This window comes from Triticum aestivum, chromosome 7B (assembly GCF_018294505.1).
Source record: "Triticum aestivum cultivar Chinese Spring chromosome 7B, IWGSC CS RefSeq v2.1, whole genome shotgun sequence".
Taxonomy (NCBI): domain Eukaryota; kingdom Viridiplantae; phylum Streptophyta; class Magnoliopsida; order Poales; family Poaceae; genus Triticum; species Triticum aestivum.
The window spans coordinates 753,452,512-753,460,207 of NC_057813.1; the positions used below are offsets into that span (position 1 = coordinate 753,452,512).

Consider the following 7,696-nt stretch of genomic DNA (forward strand, 5'->3'; position numbering starts at 1 on the left):
AGTGAGGCGAGGAGATGACACAGGAGCTCGGGCAGCCAATACTGATGGAACCAGAAGCAACCCAGCAGAGCGAAGGCCGGTCTCCTCAGCACGAAGCTCAGCAAGTATCTCTGAGATAGGAACACGACCACGAGCAAGCAAGTGAGCACGGCGAGGCTCAAACTCAGAGCGGAGACGAGATAAGAACTCATGGACCCTCTGAAACTCCAAGTCAGACCTCGTAGTCTGGCAACAATGGCAAGTGCCACAAACAACTGTCCGTAGTGAGTCAAGCTGACGCCAGATGGCAGAGCACTGTGAATAGAACTCATCCACAGACGAGTCACCCTGCTGAAGAGCATGCTCCTGACGCACCACAGAGAGGTATAGAGCATCGCCAGAGGGCTGATAGCGATGACAAAGATAGGACCACGTCGCTGCAACAGTGCCGAGGCCCATGAACTCCGAAGCAAACCGAGGCAGGACACTCGCAGTAAGAACAGCACAGCTCGAGCATCATCATTGCACCACTGAGTGTAAGCAGACAGATCATCCCGGTAGACAGAGAGAGCATCAGAATAGGCAGATACCTGCTGATCATAAGCATCAACTGCAGCATCATCAAGAGCCTTGGCTGCATCCCGATCAGCCTGAGAAGCATCAGCAGCAAGCACCGGCGGTACCGGCGGTACAGGAGCAATCGGAGCAACAGGGCAGGGCGGACAGGGTACCTCACCAGAGAGAACGCCCCACAGCAGAAGACCGCGCATATGGATACGCATGAAGCCCACAAACTCAGCATAGTTGGTGCCATCAAATATCACTGAGCAGCGAGCAACAACCAAATAGCCCGAGGATGACATTCTGAGATATCCCTCTGTTTCTTTTCTCTCTCTCTTTTTTTTGAGTCAACGGGCACAGGACGACCCAATCTGGATCGAGAGGAAAGCGAGCCTCCGCTTGCACGCCCGGACACGCGCTCGCTCTGGCTGGCCGAGCAGAGGCGAGGGAGCAGCACTCGCTCAGATCCGGCCAGGAAAGAGAGAGCCGGCCCGGCCGGACAGCAGCTGGGGGCGCAGGAGGCGGACGGAGGCGGACGGGGGCGGCCGGATGGACCCGAGGAGACTGGGGCAGAGCTTGGGCAAGAAACGGCAGCGTGGGCGGCGGCCGGATCCAAGCCAGGCCACGACGACGACCGAACGGGCCGACGGAGGCGGCGGCCGAATGAGGTCAGCCGCGGCAATGGCGACCGAGCGAGCCGACGAGGAAGGGGAGCAGCGGGATGGGCTGGTGGTGGCGGCAGCCAGAGCCGGAGATGGCCGGAGAGAGCGGCGACCAGAGGAGATGGCCGGAGATGGCTGCAGCCAGAGACTGGCACGCTAGGTTCGGAATGCACGGAGTTGCGTCGTGCGGGAGAACGGGACTAGCCTAGCATCTGATACCATGTTGGATGAATGACAACTAAGCTTTACTGAGGGCCAAAGGCCATTATATATACGTGTGTGGTAAAGTGCATAAAACCCCTCATACAATGAAAAATAACGAAAAGATACTATACACATCTAACAGTACCTACCTTACATGCCAAGAATAGGCGCATCTGAATTTTGCTGAAACTCCCTGATATATATGACTTTTCTATTTAAGCAAGTACAATATTGACCCGCACATTTATCCGAACATGCCAGATTGTCTATTTTTATCCGAACCTGCATTTCGTGATCCGTCATTGGGGTGTCGTCGTTCCAGGAGATTTTGTTTCTGGCGTTGAGGAACTGACTAGTGACTGCTACTGCTAGTTATTGCTACATCACAAGTTGAAGTTTCGTATCAAAAACTATTGTGCAATTTATGTTTAACTCATGCTCATAACAATGAGTAGCCTGGCTTGGTTTCCTAACTATTATCCAGGGGAAGGGAGGGAGGCCAGCGGGTTCCCTCGAGTCTGCCATGACCGAGATGGGGCAGAAGACGGCGTTGGCACATCCGAAGCTCACTTTGGTCGGCAACGGCGGTTCAGAGAATGAGCAAGTAAAGCGTCCAGGCTCTCGCTATGAAGTGAGGACTATCACTATTACCTACAATGTAAGGAAATCCTCATAAAAGTACTTTTCATGCCTCAGATTATCTGTTATCTTTGCGGCATATGTAAACAGATATTGAATTTGTTGCTTTGTTTTGTTTGATTACTTTATTTTCAGAGGAAGAGAAGGTGGCCAGCCAACAGTACGATAGTGCATAAGCCAATAATGTTGATTGACAGCGGCAGTAGCAGCGATGCCAAGAGTGACAAGGGTGATGACTATGAGCCACCAGTAAGGCATTCCATGAAATATTTTCAAATTGTTTCTCTTAAGACATTTTCAATGACTTTGAGCCACCCATAAGGCCTTACATTCAATAATTTAAATTTATCTCTTCCGAAATTTTTGCTGTTCAAATATTGATGTATTTCACACCTTGCGTTGTGGATGGATGAGCCTAAATTCTTATTGGGAAAAAAATAGGCAACTCTTTGATTGATTGTTTTACAGACGAAGAGGAGGAGGCCACCAGTTCTCAAAACCGCCAAGAGCAAGAGAGGGGGGCCACCGGGTTCGAAATCAGCCAAGAACAAAGAAGATGCGCTAGTAGAAAAGGGGCTTTTAGTCCCGGTTCATAAGGGCCTTTAGTCCCGGTTCTGGAACCGGGACTAAAGGGTCGTTACTAAAGCCTTCCCCTTTAGTCCCGGTTCTTACACGAACCAGGACTAAAGGCTCTCCACGTGGCCACTGTCTGGAGGTCCACCTTTAGTCCCGGTTGGTAACACCAACCGGTACTAAATTAAATTTATGATTTTTTAAAAAAAATGATTTTTTTGGAATATTTTTTTATTTTCAAATTTTGAATACCGGGACTAAAGGCTCTCCACGTGGCCACTGTCTGGAGGTCCACCTTTAGTCCCGGTTGGTAACACCAACCGGTACTAAATTAAATTTATGATTTTTAAAAAAAAATTGATTTTTTTGGAATATTTTTTTATTTTCAAATTTCTGAATTATTTTAACCTCTCATCTCTAATCACCCCTCATCACTGCGCTCAATTTAACCTCTAATCACCCCTCATCATCTAACTTCCCGGACAGTCACCCATCCTCTCACTACTCCAGCCTGAGCACGCTTAACTTGCGAGTTCTATTCTCTCTCATTTCCAAGTCTGCACTTGTTGTTTTCCTGACAATAGTAAGATGTCAATCCTATTAACCTCAGGAATTTAGCTTGAGCATGAAGTCACACATTTCACTGTTTGAGTTTGAAACTATTGTTCTAAAAAATAACACTAATATTTAGTAACACTAATATTTCTTGAATAATTAGTTTGACCATTTTTTGATCACAGTTTGACCAGATTTGACCAAAATTCAAAAAAACTGAAATAATTATTTAGTAACACTAATATTCTTGAATAATTATTTAGTAACACTAATACTTCTTGAATAAGTAGTTTGACCATAGTTTGACCAGATTTAACAAAAATTCAAAAAAATTGAAATTTGAGCATAACTTTTTTCCTTTTTCATATTACGTATCATATTTTGAAAAACAATTCCCCAAAAAAATCGAAACTAATTTTTGAGAAATCGGTAATAAAGGTCTAACCTTTAGTCCCGGTTGGTGCCACGAACCGGTACTAATGGGCATGGCACCCTTTAGTCCCGGTTCGTAGCACCAACCGGGACTAAAAGGTCCAGACGAACCGGGACAAATAGCCCACGTGGCCCGGCCGGCCCCCTGGGCTCACGAACCGGGACCAATGCCCCCATGGGTCCCGGTTCTGGACTGAACCGGGACTAATGGGCTAACCCGGCCTGGACCAAAGCCCTCTTTTCTACTAGTGATGGCATTGGATCTTTGGAACCAGGCACTGAGTTTGACGTTGGCAAAAGCTTCAGAAGCTTCAAGGTCGTCGTCGGTGGTTCTGCCATCAACGACAAACTACTACCCATTGAGATGCGTAGGGCGTACCACGGGCTCTTCCGCGACCGGAAGTCGCTCCAGAGCGAGCGTATGTAGAAGCCCATATGCCCTTTGCTCGTTGCAGGAGTGATCATCGAGACGGTTCGCATAGCTGAGGGCATCAGGGCCTCCGCCGCCTCCCCGTCCTGCGAGGACCTCACACGGTGGAAGAAAGGCATGGAGTCCTTTGAGATGATGGGCATGGATGTTGGCTTCATGCGCGAGCACGTTGATGGCCTCCTCACCCTTCTCGAGAAAGCAGATCACCTGCATTAAGGGTTAGATGCGGCAAAGCTGGAGAGGGCTCACGCCATGGAGGGGTTGAGGGCGCTTGAGTCGAAGCTGTCGAGCCTCAAGAACACTATGAAGGAAATTGACGTGGAGTTGCAAGAGATGGCTGCGTCGAGCACGAAGAGGAAGAGAGTGACCGCGCCATGGTGATCGACGACCGTCTAGTGCATACATCTTCAGCAACGTAGTGCTGCTAGCATGCTGTTGTGTCTCGGTGTACATCGATTTAAATTACTACCTCGAATGTAGCTGCACTTTGATTCATGGTTTATTATGAGTATGCTGTATTTTGATTGTGCATACATCTTTTTTTTTGTTATTCTCTCTTTGCTGGTGGTACCTACCTTACATGCCAAGAAAAGGCGCATCTGAATTTTGCTGAAACTCCCTGATATGCCTTTTCTAATCTAATTAAGCGAGTACAGAGGGAGTACCTTACATGCCAGATTGTCTATTTTTATCCGAGACTGCATTCCGCGATCCGTCATTGGGGTGCTGTTGCGGGAGATTTTGTTTGTGGGCGTTGACGAGCTGACTAGTAACTGCTACTGTTACTTATTGGTAAATTCACTAGCTAAAGTTTAGTACAGTAAAATAATATTGTGCAATTTATGTTTATGCTCATAACAATGAGTAGTCTGAATTGGTTTCCTAATTATTTTCGGGTGGAAGGGAGGGATGCATTGCACGATCCGTCTTTAGCATGTCGTGGAGAGAGGTTTTGTTTCTGTCATTGTCGAACTGACTAGTAACTACTAGTGCTACTTATTTCTACATCACTAGTTAAAATTTAGTAATAAAAATTATTGTGCGATTGAGGTTTATGGTCATAACAATGAGTACTCTGACTTTGTTTCCTAACTAATTTTCCAGAGGAAGGGATGGACACCAGTGAGTTCCCTCGAGTCTGCCAAGATCAAGATGGGGCAGAAGACGGTGTTTCGGCATCCAAAGCTCACTTTGGTCAACAACGGCGGTTTGGAGAATGAGCAAGTAAAGCCTCCAGGCTCTCGGTATGAAGTGGTAGTCCAAAGAACTATCACTATTACCTATAAAGTAAGGAAATTTTTGGTCATTGTCATAAAAGGACATTCCATACCTCAGATTATCTATAATCTCCTGCGGCATATGCAAACAGATAGTGAATTTGTTGCTTTTGTTTTGGTTGATTACAACATTTTCAGCGGAAGAGACAGGGTCCAGCCAAGAGTAAGATTGCACATGACTAAATGTTGATTGACAGTAGAAGTAGCAGCAGTAGTAGCTATGGCAAGAGTGACTATGAGTCGCCATCTCTTCACGTATCTACTGTGGTTCTAATTTCTTGATAAGGCATATTCATGTCTATTAAAAAAACCTTGATTTGTCATATTCATTAATTCATATATGAGATGCAGTTGTTGTTCTTGGTAGTGTTATGCAACGAGAAAAAGTAATGGATTCTAGTCTCTTGAGTTGAAGTTTGGACTTGTGCTATCTTTTAATTTAATTATTTAATGAGCATGGCTTCTATTTTTAGTTGACACGCTAATGTTTGGCTCACAATATTCTAAGAGGTGCATTGTTGTAAATACATGTTCCACTTCCTTCATTCTTAAGATGACAATGATCTAAACAACAACAACAAAATTGTAGGTACTAATGAAAAAACATCATGAAGACATGGACCAAGACCTGGAACACTGAGCGTGCATATTTTTCCCAAACATCCTAATTAAGATAGTGGTCCAAAGGATAATGAATTTGGAAATAAATATATTTTATTTCAATATAGCTCTTACATGAAAGCGCTAACTAGCATCTACAACAGATCTCCATAGTCTGTAAGAATATCAATATCTTGTCCAGTGGAAGAGGGCGGCAAATCAACCCATCCACCATTTACCATGGAAGACTGCCCAAGATCCGTATCGCTAGAGCCTAAGGAAGCATCCATCCATAGGAAACTATTGTAGCATGACTGATCTGATAGAGCATAACCCCATTGTTCAGTGTTAAATGGGTCATCAATAGAAAAAGCATTGCCAGTCGAGTATCCCAATAGTGGAGAGTCCTCCAAATTCTGCACAGATGTTGAGTCATTATTTGCATCATTTTGTTGCGGTTGCACTATGTTGCAAGAACTTTCATAGTTCTGAACATGCAACTCCTCTGGTGGAGTTTGCTCATGTATGTGATTTGGTATGGGTTGGACATGGGAAGCCAAGTGTGGAGCTAAAGATGGTGGTGCAGAATGGAACATTTGTGGTACCTGCATAGGAAAAAGTGGTGCCTAAGTTTGTTCTGGTTGTGATGGTAGTGGATCTTAAGGTAGCTGGAGTTGTGAGAGATTGTGAGCCCATAATGACTGCATAAGTAAATGAGTAGTACCCAAATGATCTGCCGGTAGAACACTTGGTAGTTGCAGATCTTGTGCCACACATGTGCCACCGGTCTTGTCTTCCTGACAAGGTAGTGGAGGTAGTCAGAACCTAATGTCATTTTGGACCCGAGAGAGCTCACTGAAGAGCTTGTTCAGATCTTTAAGACTGATATCGTGTTCCTTCGTGAAGATGAGATTTGCCACCATACCTGGATTCTCTTCTTGGATATTTTTCATACGAAGGATGGAAAGTTTGTTTTTTTCTTCCTCGGTCATGTTCTCCATGTCCAACTGAGCCACCTCGTTTTGTAGGCTTCCTATCCTAGAAGTGGTTGCCTCGTCGGTGGAGGGAACTGCTGGTGGAGCTCCAAATAGGAAAGCATCAACAATGGGATCACCAATGGCGTCCCAAATGAGTGCATATTTCCATTGTTTGTCTCTAGGACGACTGCAACCCTAGCCCTAGTGAGGGCAAAGATGTCGGTCGCCCTCTTGAACAAACCGGAACGTCGCTTGTAGAAGGTGAGCTCACGGTCTTTGTCATTATGGATGTATGCCACACCTGACCGCCGCTCTTTCCTCGGCATACTAATGTGGACAAAGAGGAAGAAACTAACTACTACAAATAGGAAGCACAAGGATCTACAGAAAACAAGAGATTTAGGGGTACTGTTGTGTGACGCCCGGGTAATTAAGCTACAATAATCCCACGCTAATCATGCCATGACACCTCGGTTACTGTTGCTATCCTCACAATAATTCGAAACCGTTCGAAATTCAAATTTAAATTAATGATAACAATAAAAGTTTTCAAAAATTAAAACAGAATTGTTCGGTGGTTGCCGAATATTACAAAGGTAATTATGGTGCAACAAACACATTTTTATAAAATGACTAAATGGTTTAAAATGAATTTGAATAGAAAAGAAATAATAAAGAAAATACAAAAGAAAAAAAAGCAAAGCAAAAAAAAAGGAGAAACCCCCCTGGGCCGTGGCCCAACTAGGCCAACCCACCGGCCCCAACCGGCCCACCCCGTGCCCCATAACCTCCCCCCACTCCCCCACA

The 7,696-nt window shown here is 45.2% G+C and overlaps 1 pseudogene; it reads right to left on the minus strand.

The window, feature by feature from the left end:
* Positions 1-6,730: 6,730 nt before the first annotated feature.
* LOC123158764 (pheromone receptor transcription activator-like) overlaps positions 6,731-7,696 on the minus strand; it is a 2,039-nt pseudogene continuing 1,073 nt past the window's right edge.